Source organism: Camelus ferus, chromosome 3 (genome assembly GCF_009834535.1).
Source record: "Camelus ferus isolate YT-003-E chromosome 3, BCGSAC_Cfer_1.0, whole genome shotgun sequence".
Classification (NCBI taxonomy): Eukaryota; Metazoa; Chordata; class Mammalia; order Artiodactyla; family Camelidae; genus Camelus; species Camelus ferus.
Window position 1 is genome coordinate 60288363 of NC_045698.1, and position 20555 is coordinate 60308917.

General features: G+C 36.1%; 1 long non-coding RNA gene across 1 annotated transcript in view; it reads right to left on the reverse strand.

Annotated features, from left to right (window-relative positions):
- LOC116662232 overlaps positions 1-20555 on the reverse strand; it is a 275084-nt gene that overhangs the window by 9913 nt on the left and 244616 nt on the right. The window contains exon 3 of the long non-coding RNA XR_004318251.1: positions 15173-15295. This is a non-coding gene — a long non-coding RNA (uncharacterized LOC116662232). The remainder of the gene's footprint in view (positions 1-15172; positions 15296-20555) is intronic.

Consider the following 20555-nt stretch of genomic DNA (forward strand, 5'->3'; position numbering starts at 1 on the left):
AGCAAGGCAGGTGCCAGGACTGCTGTAGCTGTGACTTCTACTATATTGTCCTGCTAACTCACTCCCCCTAGGGCCCCTCTCCCTATACCTCCCACCACCCCCAACACGCCAGGAAAAAGTAAAAGCAAAAGAAGAATGTGTCCCACTTGAGTGACTGTGAATTCCTGTGCTGGAATTTTTGGTATTTTACCAAAAAAGAAAGTTGGTCATTTTGAAAGTATATAAAATGCAAGCCTATTTAGAGCAACGGTGAAATCAAACATTGTGTGCTCACTGTGAAGTCTGCAACATTTGACAAATTGTTATTCTGTTCTTTGCAAACTTCTAAACACTTCCTGCTAAGTGACAACAAGCTTCAGCAAGTTTCTACAAACCTTCTGCAGCTTCTTCATCTCACTATAAAGAACAGATGCCGTTTAGTGGCTGCTGTGAGCTCTTCTGTTCTCTGTACAATATGTACACGTACAAAAAGGAATTCACGTTCTATGAAACTGTGATAGTCAAGGCCTCCAGAAAGCTTTAGCAGTAAGTGCACAGCACTCCAACAGCTGGCCTAAATCAAAGGCTCTCTGTCAATCATGGAGAAATGTGACAGACTTGTGACTTTGTGGCAAAAATGACAAAATTTACAGTTTGAGAGAATCACATCAATAACAAAATAATTTGTGTTGTTAAAATATACAAAGATGCTCCAAATTGTTTTCTAACAAGTTCAATGAAAATGAATGTATATTTTCATATTTAATATTAGAAAAACTGAAAAAGTAGGTAAATAAATATAGTTCTAGTCATTTTCATGTAAATCATTAGAGCAAAACATATAATTTGGCACTATTTCTTACCATGGGGATGAATGCCAATAAATTCAAGTTATCAAAAAAAAAAAAAACCAATGCATTCTGGGGAATTCAGTGACTTTACTGTGTACTTGATTTTCAATTTTATTTTTAGTAAATTCAGTCCCTCCAAATATAAAGCTACCCACAGAATACAAAGGTAGATATTTACCAGTACAAAAATTTATTTTACAACATTTTAAATGGATTTCTGTTGTGCAATTTAAAAATTTACCCAATATCCTTATAAACAAAGTTTCCTTCAACTTTGTATTCTATTCAATACAACAAAAAATTTTCCTAGTCTAAAACAGTGCTTCCTAGGCACTCATGTTCTTAAGATCTTAAGATTCATTTGTGGTACTTGTGAAAAATAATAATTACTAGGCCTCTCCTCTAGAAAGTCAAAGCACCAAATTTGGATTGGGGGTCCACAGGCAATAATTAGAATCAGATGAGTTTGTCACACAGTGCTTCTTAAAAAAACTGAGAAAGTTTATTTATCTCTATAAAATTCTAATAATTTTTAGCAGTTCAACTTAAATTTGACTAGGAGAAAACAAATATTTCAGTCAAAACAGCAAAAAATAAAATAAAATTGTAACTTTATGGTAACTGAAATATTTCCATCTAAACATACACATCACTTACGTTTTATTAGGTAAATTTTGATATAAGATATGCCAAATATATGTATATACAGCACACCTTGTACCCAAATTACTATAATTTATATATACTAATATACAGCTTTTATGAAAAAATTAAATGAGTACATCCTATATATATGTAAATAGATATCTACGTAATCTAAATTTATCACTTAAACTGTATGATTTGAGGTGGGATAGACAATACTACAAATGTTTTTCCCGGAAAACACACTACATGTAGGATAGCACAAATTCCCTTGTACTATTCTTTGTAGGATTTTGCCTACACTGGATTTTCATAATTGGCATCCTCTAGTTTGCAGTTCTGGTTATAACCGGTAATCATAGGTATTACCTGAGATCTAAAACTTTGATAAATATTTTGATTTAGTGATTTCATTTTTGTTATTTTTGTTAATTTTAATCAATTAATTCAGTAAGTAAATATCAAATGTGAGAGGCAGGAGAATAAAATGTTTTCTCACTTATTTGCTCTCTGATGTTTGGCAAGTTTCTTAATGTCTCTGAAGTTCATTCTTCTTATCTATAAAATGGGGTTGATAATAGAATCTGACCTGTAGGGTTGTTATGAGGACTAAGTAAATCAAAATATTTAAATCACTCACAACAGGCAAACGGTAACTGCTTGCTAAATATTATTAGTAGTGTAAGAAAGATGCTATGTTTTCTCATAAAACATGGTCACTACAGTGATGATACAATGTGTCATCCAAACCAGGAAACTTCTGAGAATGACCATGGAACAATTAATGATTTTATGGAAACAAAGGTAAAAAATTGGACAGTTCCCAGGAAACAGGGAGATATAATCACTCTCTTTAACATTTAAATCTCATTAAGTATATGTTTTAATCATTCCAGAAAAATAGACCAAATGAAATGAAGTTAGGATGAATTAATAGAACTTTACAGCTTGAAGAGACTTTAGAATCATACAACTCATTTTGCTACTTTACTGATGGGAGATTTGAGGTCCAGAAAGCCAAAAGGATTTAACCAAATTCTTAATGAGAAATCTATTTCTAAGCCTGGTAGATGAATGGGCCAGAGTTAGTTGGTTTTATCTTCAAAAGATAACTTAGTACAAGATTTGTTTTGTTTTGTTTTGTTTCTCATAAGAAAGAGCTAACAAAATCTAAGCAAGGCTTTAAGCTTCTAGCCCCCTAAGCTGGATTTTATTGCCGGGGGTCAGTCCCAGCAAGGATATGGGTAATGGTGAGAAAGCGCAGAAAGCAGACGGTACCATCTAGGGCTGGGTACAAACCTAGGGGGCAATCAGAATCTCTTAAGGCGAAGCCTGGAGATATTTTTAAATGTCCTCCTGTGACTGTACTGTGGGCACTGGAGATCAACTTGAAGGGATTCTTTTCCTTTTCAAAGGCAATGACATGCTAATTTTGTTTTAGAAGAACCACTGCTCCTTACCCCCCAGCTCCTGCTAAAGTTAAACTGATTATTTCCCCAGGTTACAGAGATAGAGTTTGTGGCCTAGGATAATCCAATCCCCATACAGAGAACCTTGTTTACAGAGGATGCTGCTGGATGAACACAGAACTCAAGTGAGGCTAATCAGACCCAAACAGGCTCAATTCTAGGACTTGGATTTTGGCTTCTGGGAGCACTTGTTTTACTGAAGAAGGACACTGATAATAATCCTAAGAATGTGCCACTCTAGAGGAAGTAAAGCAGAGAGATGAGCCCACATGACATAGTATGAACCCCAACATAAGCTACATTTGATACCAGAAAGCTTTAAAGACAACATTAAACACTATTTTGCTCAAACGAATAAGGGCCAGATTTCCCATCACTTACAACTTAACTGCATATGTACCTATGCCACCTCACTAGGGACGGAGGTTGAGGCTCTTGCCTGTATTGTGGTTGGCAGAGGAACTAGAACAGGCCTGAGTCTACAGACAGAACTCACCAATTGATGGCAAAGGAGGAGGAAAATGAGGCAGGACTTAAATAAAACTAGAGCAATGGTTCTCAGCCTGGCTGCACATTATTGTATTTATCTACCAACCTTTAAAAATATACCCAGATCATCCTCTAAAACATTCAAATTTAATTGATCTGGTGTGGAGCATTCTAGTATAAGGCCAAGTCTGAGAACCATGGTCTACAGCCCCAAATCAATTCTGAGACTTTCTTACTTCCTGCTGACTCATGTGTAGTCCTCCAGCTCAGTGGGACATAGCCTGGGCTCTGGCCTCATGTGGGCCCAAGTTTGAAACTTGCAGTGCCTATTACAAGTAAACTGTTTGCACAGGTCTCTTAAGCTCTTGAAACATGAAGGTGGGTGATGGGGTTCAGGGCAGGCAAGCTCAGGATGTGCCACTCAGGCACACAAATTATTTTCGGCTGAAAACAGTCAAGGCCCAAAAAACTTAGGAAGAAACTTTGACCGTCTTCCTAACTGCCTAAAAGAATTTACATAGTGGACCTGTTCCAGGAAGGGAGCTATTGCCATAGATAACAACAGTATAAGATGAACTAGGTGTGACAGACAGGGAAGAACCTGAGCAAAGTCTGTTACAGTCCTCTCTCTGTCTCATTGCTTTTTAAGGCCCAGCAAACATTTGTTTACCAAACATTCGCTTTTTTTCATCTTCCTGTGAATTGCCTTCTTCCCCTTTGAAGTCCCATTTACATCTTAGTTGCTATCTTATGTTTTCCTTAAATCATGAATACAAGGATATCACAACTTTTCCCATTACAGAAAGAAAAAGTTACAGTTACATGAATTTGTGGGAGTTTCCACATAAACATAGGAAGCATAGGTTAGAAAAGTGATTCCCATTGGTGAATTCATACTTCGGGGATAATTAAGAGCTATCACAGATCACCAACGACAAAAGATACAAAACAACATTATCAAAGAAATCTAGTATATGAGAAATTAAAGTGACTTTTTCAAAGGAGCAGGATCAGGCAAAAGGATTTAAAAAAAACAAACTATGAAACAAGAACACTTCTTGCAAATGAATAAGAAAAAACCCAGGGTGACTTCCCAACCAAGTTTTGGTAATCTGTCCAATTGAGAAAGTAAAACTTGGGCTCATCCAGACAACTCTCCCCTACCCTATCCTCACAGTACTGAGTACACAGGATAGCTGAGCAAACTGACTTATTTATGAGTGATAAAATACATACATGAAAATATATATACACAGAGGAATAAATAAAAATTAAATAAATTATGAAGGTTAACTCTAAATAGAAATATTAGTTGATGACATTTTCCCACAAGTCCACACCCCTCAGACTGAAACACTGAGTTGCAGCAGTTCTGCGTACCTGAAGGATATTTTTGAAGAGATCATCTAAACTAGGAGCAGACCTGTCACTGCCTGCTTGTTAGAGCATCTGATAACCTATGTAATTAGCAAAGGACCATGAAAGTAAATTACAGCTTAGGAAGTAAAGTAGAAACTTGAAAATAGAATTTTAAAAAATAGCAGGCAAATAATTATTCATGAAATACTCTTTGATTCTCAAATGTGAAATGACACCAGACATTAAATAACACAGACATAATTCTGACAGGTGAGTATTCTGAGATGTAGGGGGAAGGTAAGTTTGTTCTCCAGAAATGGGGTGTCAGCTCCGGGATGAAGGTTAGTGACTTCTCCAGCTGCATTCACAGGAAATCTGGATGTGTCAGCCAGGGCTGTACACTCTTTGCACTCAACTGCAAGTTTCAGTTTTGAAATGTGCAAAAATCACCAAATTAGAGTGTCATGTGAGACTATGAACATTTTTCTTGTTTTTAATTATTAGAAACTGTAATGGACCTGTATAAGTGACCTCTGTTGTATTGCTTAAATAGTTGAGCCCTGATGTTAACTCCTTTCATTATTAATGAAGAAAGGGGTGTTTGCTTCAGTAACTGGAGTGTGACAAAAATGTCAACTATGAAAAACATAACATTCTTATCCCAGAAATAAAGAATACTTTTTCTGCTGTGTATTTTTTTTTTCACTGAAGCACCATATGATCTACATGGTTTAGTTCACTCCTCTGAAAATCTCACGGATTAGACATATTCTGTTCTTTTTTAATTACCTTGCTCATTTCCAAGTAAGTTTCTATCTTTTAATAATCATTTTGCATTGGAGTTCTGAATGCCTTCATGGCAACAAGCCAACAAGGAAAGAAAATATTGTTATTTAAAAAGGATTTTAAGTGAAGCTAGGGGAGGCTGATTTATTTTTGACCATTCTCTCTCATTTATATTATAAAAGAGGTTTTTCTTAATTTCTTTTCAGCTGCTAGTTTCATCTTTCTTTCCTCTTATAAACTTTAGGTAAGACAGCTGGAGATCTTAGGATTCTGCATTTTCTACATCAGCAAAACTTGGAGTCTGTGCTATGAAAGGAGTGTGATTCTGTTTAATCACAGTGTTACATAACTCTGCAAATTCTCTAAGGTGTAATGATATTTAGAGGTGACAGTAAAAGCATTACAATTCCACCAAGTGTTATACAGAAAAACCATGCACAGAGAAGGCTGAACTTTTTCAAACAGTGACTAGGAACATAATGAATTTTTTTTCCTCTACAACAGTGTGAGCAAACAAAAATAGCTAGTTGAGATTTTGGTCATAAACTTGAGATGCTGTTATAATATATCTATTAAACTGACAAATAAATCCTGCATACTATTTATGGATTTTAGTACTTTCACAGAATATACATTAAGTAGGAATGAAAAAAATTTGGATGGACTACTGTGCAGTAGATATTTTTAGCTCTTATTTGAATGAAAAATATACTGACACATTTAAGGGCTTGGCTAAATTCTTTGCATTATTTTTCTTTCAAAATGGTCATAAAGCCCTATTTCATCAGAACATTAGTAATAATACTAGTAGCAATAGTAGCATTAGTAAAAGTATTTAAGTAGTGTTTATAAAAATAAACATTTATAATATAGTTATGCAACAGAGTGTAACTCATAAATCTACTGTTACAGTGATATGAAAAATTATCTCACAGTGAAAATTTGATGATAAAGGGAGCGTTTTATAAAATTTTGACTTTATAAACTTTCAGGAGGAACCCTGAAATTCTATGATAGACAAGTATACCAGCATGACTTACTAGCAGATCTTGACTTACTAAATTAATTAAGATAGTGTGGTATTGATGCAACAATAGACAATCAGAGCACTGGAACACATTAAAGAGTCCGCAAGTAGACTCACAAATATAAGCACATAATTCATGAAAAATATAGCATACAGAGCAGTGAGGAAACAACAGTGTTATCAATAAATAGTACTGGTCCAATTGTATATTTATGTAAGAAAAAAGTAATTCTTGATCCTTATTCCATGACCAAAAGTCACTTCCATATCATGAATCTAAATGTGAAAGGTAATAAATAAAAAATCCAGAAAATAATATAGAATATTTTGATCACTTTAAATAATAGACAAAGATTTCTTTAAAAGGACTCAAGAAGACTTAATTGTAAAAAAGAGATACAGAAATTGGACTACATTAAAATTAAGATCTGTAGAAGGTGGGATCAAGATGTTAGAGTAGGAAGACCCTAAGCTCACCTTCTTCCACAAACACACCAAAACTATTACTACATGTAGAACAATTCTGAGAACGATCTCAAGATTAGCAGAATGGCTCTTCTACAACCAAGGATATAAAGAGGAAGGAAGGAAGGAAGGAAGGAAGGAAGGAAGGAAGGAAGGAAGGAAGGAAGGGAGGGAGGAAGGAAGGGAGGGAGGGAAGGAAGGAAAGAAAAGAAAGAAAGACCACTCTGAGATGGGTAGGAGGGGAAGAGAAGCAACCTAGTCAGGACCCATACCCTCTGCAAGCAACCCAGAAGAGGAGGAAGATGTAATAAGTTTAAGGATCCTCCCTAAGGAGCCAAGTATTGGAGCCCCACATTGGTAACTCCAGCCCTGGGATCCAGCATCAGAATAACAAGTCCCCTTGGTTGATTTTAGAGACCAGTGGGGCTTACAACTAGGAGAACTGGAAGTAGGAAACAGAGGCTCCACTCTTAAAGGGCACATGCACAGACTTCCTTGCTTCCAGTCCCACAGAGATGCAGGAGATTAAAAAGCACCTGGTGCTCTAGCCCACCTGCCCAAACCAACCTACCTAGCACATCCTCAGCCTGCACCAGGCTCCAGTTCCTGCCCCTCCAGCCCCACCCCTTACCTTCTAAGATAAATATGGAAAATAAATGGTTACTTACAGTGCTTACAATACTCCCTCAATATGGCGCACCAATCCTCCCTCACCAAACATGGTAAATATCACTCATTTATTAGGACCTTTTTTTCCTGCTGAGCCTAAATAAGATCTCAGAGTTCTTCTCAATACTGTGATCCAGGCAATCTATAGCAATTACTGGCACATGAATTTAAGTTTAAACTCCAATTTGTAAATTTAAGATTTACTAAGTGGGGTAGCCATTCTTAAAAAAAAAATAGACTGTTACAGGAGAGAATTCACAGTATCATAAAATATCATTTCTACAAGTCCAAGGGAGAGATCATTGCAGCCCAAATAGCCCATATCTCTTCCATTTGAGAATCTCCCTCTTATAGCACATCCAAAAATGTACTCCAGTTTCTCTTGTTCATATTGCTGCTACTTTAGCATTCTGTTGCTTGCTTGAGGTTTCAATATCCACAAACTAGTACCGCTGACTTTAATTTAAAAATTCAGATCAGTTGCACCTTTTGCAACCAAATTTTTCTGGTCTGTATAATGCAAAATACACAGTTTACTGTTTGGATTTTTTTTCATTGTTATTTTGCTAAGTTATCACTTTGAAAACTCTTTCAAGAGATTTCATCACAAATGATGAAGGCTGAATATATGCCCCATAATAAGCTGCTCTTTCATTAGTGTGACACAACGTTCATGGCACCTGATGCAGAGTCAGAATCCAATCTATATTTCTGAATGATTAAATAGTGAAAGTCAAATCTTCAAGAATATATTCAGTTAGGATAATATTCATTAGTCTCTTTGAATTGAGCATAAGATATATCCATTTGGCCAGGTACTTCCTCAAAAATTCTAACATTGAAAATATGTAATTACCCTTAATTTCACCCACATTTAATATATGGAGATATATTTAAGATGTATTGGTGCCTAGAGGAAACACTTGCTTTTGGAAAAGAAATTAAAAGGGCTCTAATCCTTTGTGCTGAATGGTAGGTAGAATTCTGTGAAATTTTGAGTATTTTTATGAAACTTGTTCCAGAAATAACAAAAGTAGCTCAGTTTAACAAGCTAATAAATATTTCTTAAAGACCCTTTTTCTAGTTAAAATAGAATGGGAGCATTTTGTTTACAAGAATGTGGGCTCAAAACCCATTTAGATTTACTTCAAATTCTCAGAAGAGTTCTATTGCCATAATCCAAATGCCTTAGTTTAAATACGATGACTCACTGAGGGAACAATTCAGAAAAGGATACTTTTATAAAAACACTTTCTCCCTTAAAAGAGCATCTAGACCTGACACTGTCAAAGGAATCGTGCTCAAGCAGAATGACTTCTCCTGGGCTGTGGGAACAAGTCTTTCCCCTCCATTTTTAAGCCTTCAAATTAGGTGCAGCTATCTTGTTTCCTTTTCATATTGACAACCAGCAGTATCCATTTGCCAATGGATACTGACTCAACAAAAATTGCTTTACATTCAAATGTAAAATACATCTACTCACATTCTACAATTATGTTTGCAGAAACTGTATGGTGCAAATCTTCTCTGTGGAGATTACAAAGGAGCACACATTCCCTCAAACAATTTCTATCTTAGAGCTGGCTATGACGGGATGCAAAGCCAAGGGGCCAGACAAGGACTGAGCGGCAAAAGGGATCCCTGTGACTTATTTCCACAGCTGAGGAAGGCTTAAGAGGAAAGGTGGCTCTTATCAAGTTTTCCTTGCTATTTATTTCTCACAAAATTCCTTGTGGGGTTATTTATGCAACGTAATATGACCGCAGAATCTTTGTGGTTTCTAGCACATGACCTGTTTACTGTGGATCTGCTTTATCTTAGCCCTAGGCTCAGAGAGCAGTCTCCCTGGACACAGGGTGAATGAAGGAGCAGTCTCTGTATGAAGCACTGCCTGTTCTTGTGGCTAAAAGATAAAATAACACTGAGTCATGCACTGGCTCTGAAACCTTTGCCAAGAAGTGACTCATCACTTCCATTCACATTTCATTTGCTAATGCTAGTCACAGGGCAATACCTCAGTTGAACAGTATAGGGCTGTGTAGACTTCCTCCAGGGAGAGAATCCACAAGGAGAAGTGCTGAATATAGTGAAAAGTATTCCACTCTTCCACACTAAGTGAAAGTAATCTCTACTCTTTATTTGCATGAGGGAGAATAAGGCCAGGAATTGTTTTAGTCAACGCTATTACACGGCCGATGGAAGAAAGGAGAAATGATAATTATTGGGCACCTCCCAGGCTAAGTGCTTTACATAATTATTCCATAGGATCACCTCAACACAGGGTAGGATGGCATCAGCAGACTGCTTTTACAGAGGAAAAAAATCACCATGCTAGTGAGTAATAATGTTATGATAAAGACCATACCATACCAGATTGACAGTGAATTGATCCTTTAAACCAGGTACACAGAAGCCCTCCACATCATCAAAAATACTCATTAAGAACTTATCTGTACACAATAGGAACTGTATAGACATAATCCCTTTAGAGTTGACAATCTGAGAGGAACATTTAGTACATACATACTTTAAAAGATGATAGAATAAAACATGAATACTTGAGTCAATGGGAAAATGTTTACACTCCACAAAACAGGTTAAGCATTTATGAAATTTATTCAGAGAGAATAGGAAAAATAAGGGAAAAAATCATTTTAGTTATCATCACCTCTATATCATTGGAGGACAAAGGCAGGTGACATCTCTATGCAAACTCATATGATTTCTTATTATTTTTCCTAGCTCAATAAAAGGAAAAAGAAGGGGCATTTATGTCCTTAACTTTCCCAGTTCTGAGAACCCTAAAACAACAAGGTATTTTTATAATCATGTGTAGGCTGATCCTAAAAACTGACTTAGTAATTAATGATTATGCATGTTAAGTCCCTATTTTACAGCTGAATGAATACATTAAAAAAAAAAAGCAAGAAAAAACTACAGTAATTCTTTCTCAATAATGCTAATCACAGAAAAATGTTTTCACTTTTATTCTCTCCATTTTCTCCCATCTTCACCCTTTTTGTTTACATGATTCAGTCCATTCTTCTAGGCTTCACCTATCCACACAAAGCAACATTTCTGGAATCCTGTTTATTATTTTTATGTTTTGACTATCACATCACAACATGATTAACCACAGTCTGAGTAGTCTTACTCTTCCAGCTTCTAGAACAGAAGATTTTAAACTTTAGTGTCACAAGTATTACCAATAGCACTTGTAAGAAGTGAAAAAAAGAAAATTTCCTTTTGCATCCTTCTCCATTCTAATGCAGTATGTTCAACTAGAGAGGGGTCTAGGAATCAGCAGTTTAAATCAAGCAACCCAGGGAAATCTGATGACCCTCCTGGGCCACAGGAAGAAAGCTCTATACCGCACCTTCAAAGCAATGCCATATTTTTGTGGATATTTCCAAAGATGTTCCATGTCAAATCTTATTATCTCAGGGTAGAATTTATTTTCACTCCAAACTGTAGGAGTGAATCACTGAGACTTCTAAATTATGCATTTTCAGGTTATTGTGACCCTTGGAACTGTGAGAATGTGCATATTCAAGGTGAATTTTCAGACTCAAAAATGAAAAAAAAAAAGTCTCTGCATGTTGATTATGAAGAACATCAGCTGATGAAAAAGCAGTAAAAAGTACTCCTGGAAACTCAGGACAACATCAAACAGGCTAAGATTGTAATTAAAAATTCTGACTTGTTCCATACATAATATGAAAATTTGACATAATTTTTGCTCAGGGAAGTAAAGAAAGAACTGCTATAGTGATCCCGATGTGCAATATTTTCAAAACAAGCAACAATTTGGCCTATAACTTCTGAGTAAGGGAATGAAGAACTTCCCAAATTTGTCTCACCATACACTCGACCTTAAGCCGAGCTTGGCCACCGCTGACAGTCCCTTGACCCTGCCCTGGCTGCATGTGTGTTTCTTCCTTTCTCACTTCCCGACTGTTCACTCACATCAGCATGTCCAAATCATGACTATCCTTTAAGACTAAGTTCTAATGCGCCCACCTCATTATATCTTCTACATCCCTCCAGCCAGAAATAACCGATCCCTCCAGCTTCCTCTGGTACTTTCTGTCTGCTCTTACACAATTACCCAGTTTTACCTTTAACTATCATTATCTTAATTCACAGATACTTTTTAACTATAAAGCCAAAGACGTATTTATCTTTATCTTACCTTACATAGAATGCCTATTATAGGCAGATGTTTCAATATTTATTAAAAATATAGATCAGTGAAGAAAGAAATCATACTAAAATACTTCAATAACCAGTAACTTCTCTAATTAGATGTAAGAGGGGGCATAGAAAAAAAACACCCTTAAGAAAATATCTTTAATAAAAATGAATACATATTTGAACTATTTTAAATCAAATTATCTCAAGCTCAACACTACTGATATTTTGGGGCAAATAATTCTTTGTTGTGGGTGATATCCTGCACATTATTAGATGTCCAGCAAATGTCTCTGGCTTCTACTCACTAGATGCCAGTCATACATATTCCCTCAGCTGTGACAACCAAAAATATCTCTAAACATTGTCAAATGACCCCAGGGGGGGAAAAATCACTCCTGGTTGAGAACAACTATTTTAAAGTAAAATTATTTTGTTTCATTTGTTTTTGCACTATATGAGAAAAGGCCATATGTTTACCTGCTAGCCAAAGAGAATGGAGAAAAAGGCAACAATATAATAGAAACACTCCAATGGGAAGGACATAAGAAAGAAAATCTATCTCAAAGTTACAGGAAGACTGGGGAAAATAACAGAAAACTTGAGATGAGCGACTGTAATGCTTTTCAAGGGAAAAATTGTGGATACCAAAAATCTATGCCTGAAAATCTTGTTCTCAAATTTTTTTAATATTTTCTTAAGTTGTCAGAATTTAGGAAGAAGTAGGTTATCACTAGGATTAAACATGGGTCCATTAAACTCATTTCCTTTTATACTCAAATAAATTATAAAAACTGAACTTACAAGAAATTTAATAAAATCTGGTATAATATCCTTTTAAAAGGTGTTGGAGTGGAAATTAAATGGACATCCATTTAGGAGTCTAGTCCAAAAAAAGTATGCATCAGATAAACTAAGAGACTTTCCATCTCTAAAACTGTATAACTGTAGGTACTACACCATACTCATTTCATACTCTCTTTTCTCCTTGATGAAACTCATGGGGAAGAGTTGTTAGTAGAGCAATCTGAGGATCACAGAGGAGATGTCCACTCAGCAAAAATACATACTGTAAGAAGCTGAAAATAAGAATGAAGATCCACCAACTGATTTTAAGTTTCAAGAGGACAGAAATAGCACCTACTTAGCTCCTTATTTATGTGGCACATAATAGGTGGTCAATAATTATTACTGAAGGATGGATGTCATAGATCTAATTTAACTCTGTTTCTTTGGTGAGAGTAAGGTAGAGGCTTTCACCTAGAGGGACCAGGAGATTAATTTATACATATTCCTTGGTTTTAAGTTTGAAACCTAATAAACAAGTTAAGAGGGGGTTTCCTGGCTGCTGCTTCTATTGAGGATACCTATACATGAGCAAAACTGTTATTCTCCAAAGATACTAGCCTGGTGATCTCCTAGAAGATCAGTACATACTATTTATTCCTTCCACATTTGCTACCACCTCAGTGTAGGAAAGAAAGTAGGGCTGACTGTCTTTCCTTCTTTGACATAGAAGATAGGAAGACTCAAGAACTGTCCATAACTAAGGCAGTCTGTTAGCATGCTCTGAGGGTCATGCTTATGTGTCCTCACATTTTCAGGACAGAGGAAGCGGGTGGGAAGCCTAGCATAACAATCAATACCAAAATTACAACTCCTTGATAAGAAATGCTGTCAACATGGTAATGACTTGTTTAAACTTTTATTAAATCACTTCACAACAAATAGTAACGCATGAAGTGTTATCCTCACATTTCACAGCGACATCACTTCTAAGCAGAAAAAATGCTAGCCAAACTGTTTTAAAATCTTCATCAAGATATTATGTAGTTAATATTGAGGGGTTTAATTATTCTTGTTTGTTCATAAACAACCTTTTAACAAACAAATTTGGCAACTGAATGCAAGCATGGATGCATTATTATTGCTGAAAAATCAGGAAATTCAATATTGGAAAATCCAGAACACAGTAATGTTTACCTTCTCTATGCACTTTATGGCCCTCTATTTCAGTCTGACTCTTCTGTAATCATGGATTATAACAAAGTTACTATTAATGACAGAATCGTAATTTAGAATTTATAATATTGTGTGAATTTAATGTTCAATCATGTTTATTTTTTATCATTTTGAAAACTTAAACTCCAAAGAAAAGTAATACAGAAAAGGAATGAATATTTTTAAAAATACACTCTTACTGGTCATTCTTAAAATTGTACCCATTCTCCTGGTAAATATAGATATATACACATACATATAAATACGTTTCACACAGAATATTGCTGGATTGGCTTAGTCACCTTTTCAGAACAGGTCAAAGAAAGTTATTGATAATGTAACATTTTTATGTCTATTTATCACCGAAAACATTTATCTTTGTATTAACTGGGATATAGGGTAAGTGGTTGACACAAAAAGGCCATAAAGTTCAATGGTTTAAGAAAGAAATTAAGATCTGAACATGCAGTTGAAAGACAGTGTGGCAGCTCTACAAAGCTGAAGACCCTTTTTTAATGTTGCTTTAACACTCGTTGTGGCATTGCCTGTCTGTAGTTGAAGAACTCAACACTACATCCACTGTTTCCATGTTCTATCATGGCCAAGTTGGGGGTGATGTTTAAAACAGAGCATGCTCTTTCTTTAAAGGCACTATTTAAAAGTCGTTCACATCACATCCTTTTCTCCAGACCTTGGCTCATGGAGCCACTCTAAAATGCAAGACAGCCTTGACTTTCAGTCATTGTGAGCCCAACTATAATTTGGAGTTCCATTATTAAAGAAAAAGGAGAAATATATACTGGGACATCCACAAGGCTCTGCCAGACTTTGAACGATTTCTAGTATTTGAATCAAGTTCAGTCTTGCTGTTACTGTAAGATACAGAAAATGCTTTGACTTCCATTAGCTAAAACACCTGATCCCAAACATGGAGCAGCCTGCCTGGGGAGACACTGAATAGGCTTTCGTTTTAATTTCCTGATAGATTATTCTCAGAGTGGCACATCCTGGTATCAGACCCAAGAAGGCCTGACTGAAAAGAGTCTGGGTGCCCCAGAAGTCTGGATACTAGCTGTGCCCACCATTCATGCTGCAAAGAAATGAGAGCAAGTTACCAAAAGGAGGCATGATTTTATGTTGAAGTTGTTTCAGGAGGAGGGAATTTCCTCCCCTTTGCCTGACAGAGCATAAATCATTCAGACTGAAAACAAAGGAGGGATATAAATAATCAAAAAACCCACCTATTTCTCTGCACCAGAGTTTGTGATCACTGAAGTTCAGTGGCTGATGGGATGGCATCTACACAGTCTGATTCCCAGTGTGGCCCTTCTTCCATCGCACCAAAGTGCCTCCAACGTGGCAAGCTGTATCAATAGAAGTACAATGAGAAGGTTCAAGTTATTATATTGATAATCCAAACAATTCAGTAGTGGGGGAAGGAAGAGTAAAAATCCAGTGAACCAGACAAGATTTTTATTCCCCAAAAAGGCTTATATTTCTATGCAATATGAGTTCCCTGGTGATAGGATTGTTGTGTGTTTTGTCTACTGCTATTTCTGTCACATAGTAGGCACTAAATATTTATGGAATTAATGAACACAATAGTTATCATATAACCACAAGTCTCAATGTGAAGCTCAAATTCTGCAAATCCTGTTTTTACAATGGCTGTCCTTGGAGCAGCTCTCCCTGGAACTAGAAGTAGCAGTGTGCAAGAGCCTCAATCATCGCATTGCCTCCCAGACTTCCCCCAGTAGCAAGGCTACAGCTGGGCCCCCTCTCCATGTATAACACGTGGAGCCATCTAATCACAAATGTATGCCATCAGTTCAGAATTTCTCTCCAGGGAACATTTTCCTTGTACTGTCTAAAGATGTTTTATTTTCCCTGCTGCCTAATTCCTCCCATTTTTTTTCCATTTCTCTTTAGAAATCATAATCAGCCCCGTCCTTCTTTTTCACTTACCACACCTATAGATTTAAAGAACAGAAAATCCCCTGGAAAAAATGAGCAACAACTCTGCAAAATTCTCTAGGTGATTCAGCAGTCTCCTGATCATACACTGTATCCTAACTACCCAATTGCAAAATTCTTAATTCACCAAATAAGCTCATGACGAACTAGAAAAAGCAAGCTGTAAAAGTGCTGTACAGCCACGTCTATTCAGGAAAGAAACTGAAAGAGATAAGGGCAAAACAGAAAAAGAAAAGCACTGTGCACTGATACTGCTGTTATATAATAACTCGAAACTGTTGAGTATTTTGCACTTTGCACAATCCCATGGCACACATAATTAAACTGAGGTTCAGAATTCTTAAGTAGGTTGTTAAATATTATGTAACTGATATGTCTTAGAACACAGAACCAGACTGAAGTCCTGTGAGTCTAAATGCTATATGATTGTCAACACATCATGCTACTTCTAAAAAGATTAACATGAATTCTGAAGTCATAAAAGAGTCTTACCTGTTCTGGGAAGTCGGTGGATTCACTGAACATAATAATGGTTTGAAACTATGGTATTGTAGCCTAGTAATTTATCTTGATCACTTGAGATGTGTGTTACGAGTAATTCATTAATAGTAATGAAATGCTGTAGCTCAGGAGTGGTTACTTTTTAAAAATTTAGAGCAAATATACTTGTCACACACACTCACTACTTGTATTCCAATATGTTTTTTGGGTGGATACAAAATCTATGCAGTAATCACTATCAGGCCAGCATATACAAAGAACCTTACTTTTCACCAATGAGAGTGGGCTTCAGAGCCGATTACAAATTTTATTTTCATTCTTTTTAGTGACTACAATGCAAATTTATGCCATTCAGTCGTAAGTGGCAACAATGAAGATAAGAAGCTGGAAGAGCTCTGGGGCCTTATTGGAAAACAGACCAAAGATAATCATCTTTGTATATAAATGCCAGTATATTGCCTTTGGCAAGGTCCATTACATGACTAAAGGAGAATGGAAAACTGGGAAACACTTCAAAGAAACGGGCTCACCGTCCCTTAGTCAGAGCAAATGTTACTTTTCTGAGATTGTTTATGTCTGCATCAGGTAATCTTAGTTGACTGTTCCTGGTAACACTCTCAGTACTAATAGTTATTTCTCCATAATATTCATTGAATTTTTGTCTTTTCCCCAAGTGTAAAAACACCATGAGGGCAGGAAATGTTCTATTCATTTTTATACAACCATAATGGGTGCTCAAAAAATATCAATTTGGTAAAAATGATTGATTAGGATTAGAAAATAGAATATGTGTTTTAAAAAAAAAGCAGGAGGAATTTCTTACCCTGAGACGTGATCACAATAAGAGTATTTAATGAATGACTGGTAAGGCAGATATAGACATGGACCAAACTTGTTAGAATCTACTATTCATATGAGGCTTCATATAACTTTGAGTTTTACTGTGAGAATTTTGCACAGAAAACTAACATGGCTAATATGTTGAAAATAATTTGTAGGAGTCAAAGGCAAAAATAGGGAGGCCAGGTAGGATGTTACAGCAATAATACAAGCAAGAGATTATGTTGGCTTTAAAGATGGTAGTTGTGAAGGATGTTAAGAGGTGGTCAAATTCTAGATTTTTACTATATGTATAAAGTAGTCAACAGAAGCTCCATATAAATTGGTTTCAAGAAGCAATCAAAGATGAATGCAAAGTTCTTATCTAGACCAGTAAAAAGGATAGAGTTCTTTAAGCCTTGAGAGTAGATCAAATTCCTGAGGGAAGGAGTACACCTAAAGAAGCAAAGAGGCTGTAACAGGGGAGATATTAAGCATTTGATATTCAGGAGTGTCCAGAGAGGTAGAAACAGAACCAAGAGAGTGCTGTTCTTAAAATCTTAAGAAGGATTTTTAAGAAGAAAGGAGATGGAAGACCTCAGTGACCCATTAAAAAAAAATAAAGTCTGTCAAATTAGACAAGGATTTAACAAAATGGCAAACACTGGTAAACTTAGTAAGAGTTAAATATGGTGGAGAGATGGGGTTAAAAACTTACTGATGTGGGAACAAAAGAGAATAGAAAGAGGACCTAGACACAGTGGGTATCACAACTCTTTTGAAGGGTATGCTATGAAAAAGGAGAACAGAGAAATGGAAAAGAAACTAGAGAGGGACATGAAATCACAAAAATACTTTAAAAAAATGGACTGTATTTTTTAAAGCTGTTTTAGGTTCACAACAAAATTGAACAGAAGGTATAGAAATTTCCCATATACCTCCTAGCCCCCAGAGTGGCAGAATTTGTCATAATCGGTGAATCTATATTGACACACTGTTATCATCCAAAGTCCACAGTTTACATTAAGGTTCACTCTTGGTGGTGTACAGTCTGTGTGTTTGGACAAATGTATCCTCCATAATGACATGTATCTTCCATTACAGTGCTATATGGAGAAGCTTCACTACCCAAAGAGCCCTCTGTGCTCCACCTATTCATCCTTCCATGCCTCCTAATCCCAGGCAACCATTGATCCTTTTACCATCTCCTTAGTTTTGCCTTTTCCAGAAGGTCACACAGTTGGAATCATACAGTATGTAGCCTTTTCAGAATGGCTTATTTCACCTCGTAATACGCATTTAAGTTTACTCCATGTCTTTTTATAGGTTGATAGCTCATTTCTCTTTAGAGCTGAATAATATTCCATTGCCTGGATGTACCACAGTTTATTTACCCATTCCTACTTAAGGACATCTTAGTTGCTTCTAGGTTTTGGAAATTTTGAATAAAGCTACTATGAATATCCATGTTCAGGTTTTTGGATGGACATAAATTTTCAACTTCTTTGGGTAAATACAGAGGAGCAAGATTACTAGATTTCTAGTAGGAGGCTGTTTAGTTCTCTAGGAAACTGCCAAGCTGTCTTCCAAAATGACTGTACCATTTTGCATTCCCACCAGCAATGAATGAGAGTTCCTGTTGCTGCACATCTTCACTAGCATTTGGTATTCTCAGTGCTTTGGATTTCATCTATTCTAATAGGTGTATAGAGGTATCTCATTATTATTTTAATTTGCATTTCCCAGATGACCTATATGCTTATTATCTGAAATTTGTATATCTTGTTTGGTGAAGCGACTACTAAAGTCTTGGCCCATTTTTTAAAAATGAGATTGTGTTCTCATTGTTGAGTTTTAAGAGTTCTTTGCATATTTTTGATAATAGTCCTTTATCAGATGTGTTTTTTGCAAATATTTTCTCCCACTCTGTGGCTTCTCCTTTTGTTATCTTGATATCGTCTTTCTTAGAGCAGACGTTTTAAATTTTAATGAGGTTGAGATTATAAATTCTTCCTTTTATGGATTGTGCCTTTGATGTTGCATTTAAAGAAGTCACCAAATCCAGGATCACCTGAATTTTCTCCTGTATTATCTTCTAGAAATTTGATGGTTCTGTTTTACACTGAAGTCTGTGATCTATTTTGAGTTAATTTTTTTGTGAAAGGTGTAAGGTCTGCATCTAGATTCATTTTTTTTGCATGTGGACGTCCAGTTGTTCCAGCATCATTTATTGAAAAGACTACTTTTTCTCCATTGTATTGCCTTTGCTCTTTTGTGGAGATTTATTTCTGGGCCCTCTGTTATATTCTGTTCCATTGAATTATTTGTGTATTCATTTATTATTTTTTAATGGAAGAAATTACAGCACTAGAGATGACCTAGTGGAGAGATAAAATTTAACGATATAACCGAGACAAGTGTCAATAACTTGGATAAGGAAGCTAGATCTAGTGAAAATAGAGGGGCTGGATAGGCACAGGAGCACACTCAGTTGGTCTACATTAGGAGATGGAACATGGAAGACTGGGCTCTCTACATGGATGGGGTTGTAGATGTGGTCCTAGAACACGGAGAACAGTCTTTTCAGATCGCTTCTATGATCTCATTGTAATACATGTCAAGATTATTAGAGGAGATTGAGAATGAGAAAGGAGCTGAGGCTTGAAGAAGGGGTAGAGGAACTGGGAAAATAAGACAGAGTAAGGAAGGGTAGGTCTGCCTGACAGACTGCAAGTTTCCATTGAAATAATGATGAAATTTAAAGTGAAATGAGTCAGCATAAACTTTTCCCCAGGCAGGTTCAGCTATTGAGGTGTAGGTACAAAGCAGGCAAAGTTTAAATACTATTCTACCACTTACAAAGTTGTGCAATCCTGGAAGACTTACTTAGCTTCTCCAAGCTTCTATTTCCTGATTTATTTTTACAGGTGTGTTATAAGACTCAAATGAGATAATATATGTATACCGTAGTGATTAAGAGCTCAAACACTGAATTAGTCTGATTGGGTTTAAATTCTGACTCGTGTGTTAGTAACAGAAAGAGGGACAAGAGAAATGAGGGCATATGCAAAGTAATGTTTATAATTACAAACCATGGAGTCTAAGCTGGATAAGGAGGAAAATGAGAATATGAAATGGGATAAATGAGGACAATAAAAATGTGACTGGATCAGTTTGGGGAGTTTTGTTTTGTTTTGGAATTAGGTTATCAGCCAGAAAAATAGGACATGGTTCAGAATAGGAGTTCTGAAGTAGAAAGCTTCAGAACTGATAATTTGGTGGGAATGCATTAATTGATATGACCTTGGAAGTAAATGTCTAATGTAAGGT